An 8407-nucleotide genomic window follows, 5' to 3' on the forward strand; every position below is an offset into this window, starting at 1 on the left:
AGAGTCGGAAAATAAATCAAAGTCTGCAAAGAAATGAAAGTATCTAAATGTACAATGCTACTGTGAAGAAGTACTGTTGTCTGACCCTTTTAGAGGTTAATAATGATTGTAATGATGGCCAATTGATCTGACTGCAATAAGGTTCTTTTCCCCAGAATCAGGCTACAGAACTAAAACTATGGAGTTTGATATCTTGCGGGGAGCCTCAGGGTAGATGGCAGAGACATGCACACTGAGGACCAAGTAAAGCCTTTGATACCTTTATTAGAATAAGGAACAAAGCCAGAAAAGATCCCAATCACATGAAAAGATAGAGATAATAGAGTATTGGGGCTATCTGTGGTATCATTCTTTACATAAGCCCTTAGAAGTGCATACTCACATCGTTCCTTAAGGACCTGGTGGTAAGAGACAAAAGACCGGCACTGTCTCTAGCATGCCACAGTGTCCGATGGACCAAGTTCCTCAATGAGCTGAAGGGTCAAGTGGTAGAAAGCAGAAAGTGATGGAAGAAGCCCAGAAAAAACTCTCAGCCACATGGTGGCTGCTCTGTTATAGGGCCTGAGCATCACCTGCTCATGCTCAGTCCTCCATGCCCAAATTTAGCCTTTTCACCCACATAATACTGAGGTGTACTTATTCTATAGGCTAACATATTGAGCCATGTAACTGCCATCCTACCCGTCACCCCTTCCTTAAGTGGATTTGTGGTTATTATTTCTATGTTCCTTGTGGTAGCATTTTCTGGTAAATTCTAACTCTACCATTGAGCAACCTCTCCTTAGTTCCCAAAATCTAAAGGTAACCGTTAGGCCATTTATCTACGCCAAAGGTTGCAGCCTGTTACACTTGACTATACTTATGCTAACTCACTTCAGCTAAATGTCTTACAGGATCCAGGCCTGTAGATTTCTTGCATTACAGCTGAATATAATGAAAGCAGGATATAATAAAAGCAAGGCAGTGAATATGATAAAGATAAGCTAGCCCTATGGGCTAGAGTACAAAGAAACCATTTTTTAAATGATGGGGCATTGTTCTTTACTGAATGTGCAAACACTGAGATACACTGTAGAAGACAGGCAAGAGAATAAATTCAGAATCAAGCTGTAATAATGCAGTTTTGTTGACATTCATATTTTGTCTTTCATGGAATATCTTAATAGCTTATTTCCAAATACAAACCTTAGTAATATTTGATCTGGACTTCATATTATTAATAGTGTTTAGTATGACCTACTGCTGCTATATATGTACTTTTATTCTATGCCAAGGTACCCTACACACTCTGTGCAGATGTTTACTAAATTCATTATTTATTTGAGCAGGGCACGGGATTATAACCTCAAACCCCCTTGTAGCTGCTCTATGACTATAGTTTTTTCTAAAGTAATCTGAATAATAAGCAGATGTCTCTTATCTTGAAGTCACTGTACAGCAGAGACACAGTAATAACCACTAAAGGGTAAATTTTGGAGTTTTTTCTCAAGCAGAGCTTTCATTGAATTCAATGAGTAAGGAATTGCCCTTCCATTACCACCCATAGGATTTTACTAATGAGCAGAATTGGGACTAGTTCCACTATGAATAGCTTGATATTTCATTCACCTGTCTTCAGTTTCTTTTCTCTTAGAAGATGGTTGTTTTGAAGAGCTTTATATACACTAGAAGGTTCCTTCCCTCTTTATACAAAACAACCATATCAGATGTGATTCAAGTTTCAAGTTTATAATTAAAACAAACCAGCATCTTTCATTATGAGAGTTGGTCTGTGGAAAGGTATAACCCAGGGCCGGATCCAGGCACCAGCTTGTCAAGCAGGTGCTTGGGGCGGCCGCTCTGGAGAGGGGCGGCACGTCCAGGTATTCGGCGGCAATTCGGCGGACGGTCCCTCACTCCGCCTCGGAGCGAAGGACCTCCCACCGAATTGCCGCCACAGATCGCGATCACGGCTTTATTTTTTTTATTTTTTTTTATTTTGGGGGGCTGCTTGGGGCGGCCAAAACCCTGGAGCCGGCCCTGGTATAACCTCAGTTCCACTATGTGGCAAGATTCAGATTTCGAAAGAAACAAATTCCCCTTCCTATGGGTTCTACTTTTCATTAGCTTTCTCTCCCTATAGTCTGTGACAAAATCCAAAGCAAAGATGAGGCATTCATCCTCTCCCCAGGAATGTATTGCCCAATCTTGTTGTGGTGTCACAGACCCTCTCAGGTGAGACTGTGGCAACAAACAAACAAAAAGCATTTCTCCTCCCAGGCAGGAGCAACTAATCACTAGAGGATGGCGCACTTCATTGCTGCTGTTGTCTAAGCTCATTGCACATACCAGAGGCTCCTTGCATTCCTCCGTTTGCCCCACAAGCTGGGTGTGAGATGGCTGCCTTCCTGGCTGACACACCAGGGGCTGAACTGGGAACTTCAAGAGCTAAAAGCATAAGCTACCACAGCTTGAGCTAAAGAACCAACACTGGACCTGGTGACTGTTACAACACATATCCTCTACTTATTGGGCTCAGAGGTGGTCCTGTAGTACACACTCACTAGATCACTACATATGCACCCTCCCATCTCTCCCTATTTTAGGGACTCCTTGCAAACTCCCTCTTCATGCCAGGGGCTATATTTGGCCCCCACATTCTCCTCTTCCCTTCATGCCAGGTGTGCCCCATTTTCACTACCCTCAGCCTTCAGTGAAGGAGGCTTCATTCCATCAATGCCCATGGAAGGAAAGGGACAAGTGTATGGCTGGTATCTTCTCTACTTCTCTTTCTCCCCTTAACCATAAAGCAGGTTTGGGGAGGCAACATGCTTGGAGGGAATGAAGAAGTCTCCTTTTTTCTCCTCTACCTCTGACTCCCTCTGCTGGCTCAGCATCCGCCCGAGAACTGTTAGGTAAGTCTCAGCAGAGAGAGTAAGGGGCAACGTTAAGGGCAAATGGATTTTCTAGTTTTCTGATTTTTACCAAAATCAATAGGGCTCTGCAGATGTGAGGATCCAAAAGAAAAATTGGAACTTGTGGGAAAAATTTTTTTTTCCCCTGAGGCCCAGTATGGAGACATTGGAAATTTGAGGGAAAATTGAAAAGAAGCTGTTCTATGAAATATTTTCTCTCAGAATGAACAGTGAAAAACGTCTAGAGGAATGTTTAAAATTATATTGTTACTGCTGCCCATCAGCCCTTCAAAATGCTTTGTAATAATAACTAATAAGTATGCAAAATGAATGCTTCTCTAGAAATATGAGGGGTTTTTTTATATCTGCATGACAATGTCTACTAATTATGAGCCCAAAGGCTATAACCTTCCTTTTAGTTTATAACAATAGTGGTGCTTTCTGTTTTCAACATTTTATATTTGTTTCATATATGCCAAGAGGTTAAAAAGAAGCACTTAAATACCTTAATGTGAAACTGCAGCTCCAGCCCTAATACTAGCTATCTTCGTCATTATTATTCGGATTAAAACTAAAGAATCTGTACTTATCTATCTCATTAATATTCCAAACAGTACTTTCTTTATGTGCTAGCTAAATTATACAGAATACATTTCTGATTATTAAAGAAGTAAATAAAGTTTAGCTTTGATAAGCAGGTACCTCCTGCAGATATTTCAATTTTTTCCAGAATTTCCATTTTCGTAGGGGAAAAGGGTGGGTTTTTTCCCATGCCTTCAAAATTTCTGGAAATGTTACATTCCTAGCTCTGCCTATTGATGCCTAGAACATTCCCTGGAATTTTGGAGGTGATCAGATATGATGCTCAAAAGTTATCACATTACGTCCAGAGACATGCCATCAAGATGAGTGTAGGGCATCACAGCATTCGTTTCAACAGCCTTTACGTGGCCAAAGCCCCATCAAATAGTCCACAGCTGTCATACTGTGTAGCGTGGCTGTACTGCAGGGTACAGTATCACCTGCTGTGGACAGGGGACTCTTGTTTCCGCCCCTGGAAGCTGCAGTGAATCTTGCTGCCACAAATATGGCAGGAGTCTCTAGAGCACATAGACTTCAGCTAGGAATGGGAGGAGGCACAGAGCAGTGCACACAAGCTTCTGTGGTGCTAGTTCAGAGCAGCCATATAGAGGCAGAGTATAGGACTCCTTGCTCCCACGGTCTTTCCATGCTGCCTCTGCTCCTGCTTCTCTAGGCCCAGTGAGGAGGAAGTGGGGTGGAGGGATTTTTGAGCTTTTTGAGGGATTTTTTTTCGGAACCTGGTGACAGTAGATGTCAGGTAAGAAGAGATGTTGTTTCTGAGCCTGGCAGGTTTCGGGTATGTGCGTGTTGATCCTGAGACTCTGGGGGTTTGGTGTTGGAGAGGCATCAGTGCCAACAGGGATGGGTCCAAGCTGTGGAGAGGTCAGGTAAGATGAGACGGAGGATTCTCAGTTTGGGATGTGAGGGTGTTTGAGTAGGTTGGGTTAGCTTAGAGGTTGCTGAGCTGGGGAAGGCATGGCATGGATGGATTTGCAGGGTTTAGTGCATTGGGGTGGGAATTGGCTGCTGAATGAGAGTGTGGGTTAAACACCCCACTGTCTTCCTGAAACCATTTCCTCTCTAGCTATCTGTGTTTGATGATCCAGGGTTTGTGCACTAGATACGAATCTGGCACAGGATAGCGCTGGCCCCAGAGGCTTCCCTTACCAGGCTTAAAAAGCCATGTTACACACTAAGTAGTGTTTGTCTTGTGTACGAGGGGCCTGTGACCTTCATTTATGGTGGTATTGACCTCTCTTGTGGCCCTGTCTGTTCACTGATCACTGGCTCTGATATAATCAGTTAATGTGTGTTTTTTTCCAGCTTTCATGAGGATATGCAGGATTGGGTGCCCCCTGTCACTGACAACACTTTCATTATACGTACTAATTTACCATGCCAGTAACTATTGTATGACTGACACATCTGCATATGAAGTGATGTTCTACTTTTGGGTTCTTCTGGAATTTGGTTTGTCTGTTGTTCGAACAATAACCATACACCCAGACTCTTGATCACACTGTGTGGGATGTTCTTCCCGAGGATGCAATCACACACTCAAGGATGAAATATTTCTGTTTGTGGAGCGTTGCCAGGAATCATCAGGCCAGGGAAGTTCTGATTTGTACTTGCAAGAATATATCATTATTAATTATTCAGCTAGTTAATAATTAATCATTATTAATTATTCAGCTAGGCTTCGTCTTTAGCTTCACGACCTCCCTACCAAGAGGTTAGTGGCTTTGCATAAAACTTGGACTCCAGGTTACTCCCACACAATAAACTTCATTAACAAAATGAAGGTTGTGCAAATGTACTTTTCTCACAAGAACACAGACTGGCAGGCTTCCCAGAAGATGAGAGGCCTTGGAAAGACTGGAGGACAATTCCTGGGGTCAGATTTCCAAAGTTTGTCTCTTTAAAACTTGCAGAAATTGGCCTCTTATCTCTAGTTTTACTACAGTGCCTTCCACAAGTTGCCTCTTTCCACTAAAGTCAGTATCTTCCTCCATCGGGCTTTGTTTTCACTTCAAGATAACGCAAGTGTTGCTTCAAATTTTTCGACCTGCCCACACACAAAAACCACTCTCTCAAGTTTGGTGATTCTTTTAACTCAAGTTGACTTACCTAAGAGTGGCATAGGCTAAAGCATGAGTAAGTCCAACCTGTCTGAGCAAGTCTGTAGTGTTGATGCAGGCTACCATAACAAGTGCCACAAGTCTTACAATGCCTTCCCATAATCCGCTTCCCCGCACTGGGCTGTTCATCTAGGCAGGTTCCGTGTTTGAAACCCACATTCACATGTGGCTTTCAGTACAAACAACAGCACGTCTCCAACTCTGGTACAGAACTCTCTGATTGGAATGGCATCCAAGAAGACCTCTTCGTAGCATGCTGCCAGCTAACCAGAGGCTGAACCCAGGTTCTGAGGGGCCTCTGGTGTGAGGCCAGCAAGGAAGATGATTTGGAGACCAAGACCCGGAATTCATTGTTCTGTGATGACATCTCCAAGAAGCAGGCAGAGCCAGGGCTCCACCAGATGGGATCTTTGTTCCAGGAGAAGGTCAAGAATATTAAGAGTCAGCACTGGAAGGCCAAGGACAATAACTCCAAGTCTGGTAACTCCATGAGAGTGATCAGCACTCCTCCAAACACAGAGCCCCATTTCATAATGGATAGGTTAAGGGTTCTAGGCAGGGTTCTTGGTAGACCAGGCTGCCAGTACAGGGCATGTATACCAGCACAATCTACAACCCATTCTTGGCCAAAGTACTTTTCCTTCTCCTCGCGTATTGGGGTATGCTGTACATTGCACAACATAACATGAAGGATATTCTATACACTGCACCCCAAATGGTGTAGCCAATTAGTTCATTTTATTTTATTTATTCTTGGGTGATGTTCTGATTAACTCATATGCCATGTCGTATATAATCGTTGTATGCTGAATAGATTTAAGTTGTAGGATCATAGAAGTATAAGATTGATAAGCCTTTAGGAGTGATAAATATGCAGTTTGAATCTAAGTAAAGCAAGGATGAAACACAAGACTTAAAGGCTGAGGCCTGTAAGATTTCAGCTTTAGCCATACTAGGCCATAGGTTTAAGAAATATAGGGTCATTTTTGGGTCACTTACTTAGGTCACAAGATCACAATACTACTGGAAAGATGTGCCAACAGGTAATGTTACAGAAATTGACTGCAATGTACTATTCGAAATGACAACATACCTTTTTGTAACATCATTTATAACACATGTTCCGACTGCAGAACACCTATTGTGTGTAGATGCTAATGAAAATAAGAGAAACTACAAATAACCTATGAAAAACAGGGCTTCCCAATATTCTTAGATTGCAGAAATACAGATAAGGGAAAAAAGGGTTGACGCTTTCATGCACATGTGTAGAGTGTTAGGTGTAGTCAAAATTACAATATAAAAGAGGGCTCCCAGATGGGATAAAATTGGGACCTACAGGAAAACCCCACCAGGAACCATTCCTCTACTGGTGATCAACTGTTAAAGAATCCATCAGACTCTAAGAATATCTCTGAGTGAGTATGACTATATTTGTAACTTGTGCGGGGGCGTTTGTGGGATTGATGTATGCTCAGGGCCGGCTCCAGGCACCAGCGAACGAAGCAGGTGCTTGGGGCAGCCAATGGGAAGGAGTGGCACGTCCGGGTCTTCAACGGCAATTTGGCGGCGGGTCCCTCAGTCCCTCTTGGAGCGAAGGACCCGCCGCCGAATTGCCGCCGAGGAATGAAATGGCGTGGTTGAGCTGCCGCCGAAGTGCTGCCGATCATGGCTTTTTTTTTTTTTCCTTCGCTGCTTGGGGCGGCAAAAAAGCCTGAGCTGGCCCTGTATATGCTTGAATAATCATAACCTTGTTTGTGATTCTAATACAACTTGTAAGACAAACTAGAAATTGTTCTTGTGCATGTATGTGTCTCTCTCCTTGGTCTTCCTGGGTTCCTAGAGGCTCTAAATCTGAAACAAGTAACAGAGGTGACTTTCACTCTGTTGATCTTGAAACTGTAGCGAACAGAGCTGAATCCATGGTGGTGTAAGATAGCATCACTAAATCTATTCTAAATAAAATAAAAGTCTACAAAATGGCATGTGACGCTCTAGGGAACACAGAAAAGACAATGGAGATAAAGACTGCTTTAGACCTTATGGGTGTAATTAATTGATGAAAAATCATTTCATGTGTTATGCTCACAGTAACTAGAAGAGGGCGCTTTCTTTTTTCAGTTATGTTTCTTATTGCATTATTGTGTGGTTTTGCTTGTCTGTTTATGTAATGTTGTAAAAACTGAGCTCAGGAAAAACTGAAAGGGGAAATTATTAAAGTAGTTCCAAATAGATAATAGCACTTGTGTGTGAGGGAACCGTATGGATAGAGACACTGTCAGGTGTGGCAGAGTGAGTCAGAGGGTTAGATGTCATTAATAAGCTCCCCAAAACTCTCTGAATAAGCTCCCCAAACTTTGGACAGAGGATCAAGGAAAAATTTATTGGGTAACCTAGGTCAATGCCCCTCCTCTCAGTGTACTCCGGCTGTTAACAGCTGAAGGGGAAGTAAGCACCACAAGCACTTCTCAGTAGGGAAAATCCCCATGTGATATTTTGTGGCATAGGGAGCAAGGATGGGACGTCTTCCGAAGCAGGAACTACTAAAGGCGTTATGGAACAGAGTCAGGTACCAATTCAGGCATTTGTCCCAATTGTTATACCAATAAAAACTAGCAGGATCTTATTAAAGGGGACAAGATAAAGATGCCACATTTATTATTAATCTGTAACTATTAGCAAATACCTTAATGCTTATACACATACACTCACACACACACCAAAATGTTCTGCAGCTGCTGGATAGTTACTGGTCCTGATTGTAGTTTGAGTTCGCAGCTTGGGATCGGAGCT

The sequence above is a fragment of the Emys orbicularis genome, chromosome 1, assembly GCF_028017835.1.
Source record: "Emys orbicularis isolate rEmyOrb1 chromosome 1, rEmyOrb1.hap1, whole genome shotgun sequence".
NCBI classification, from domain to species: Eukaryota; Metazoa; Chordata; order Testudines; family Emydidae; genus Emys; species Emys orbicularis.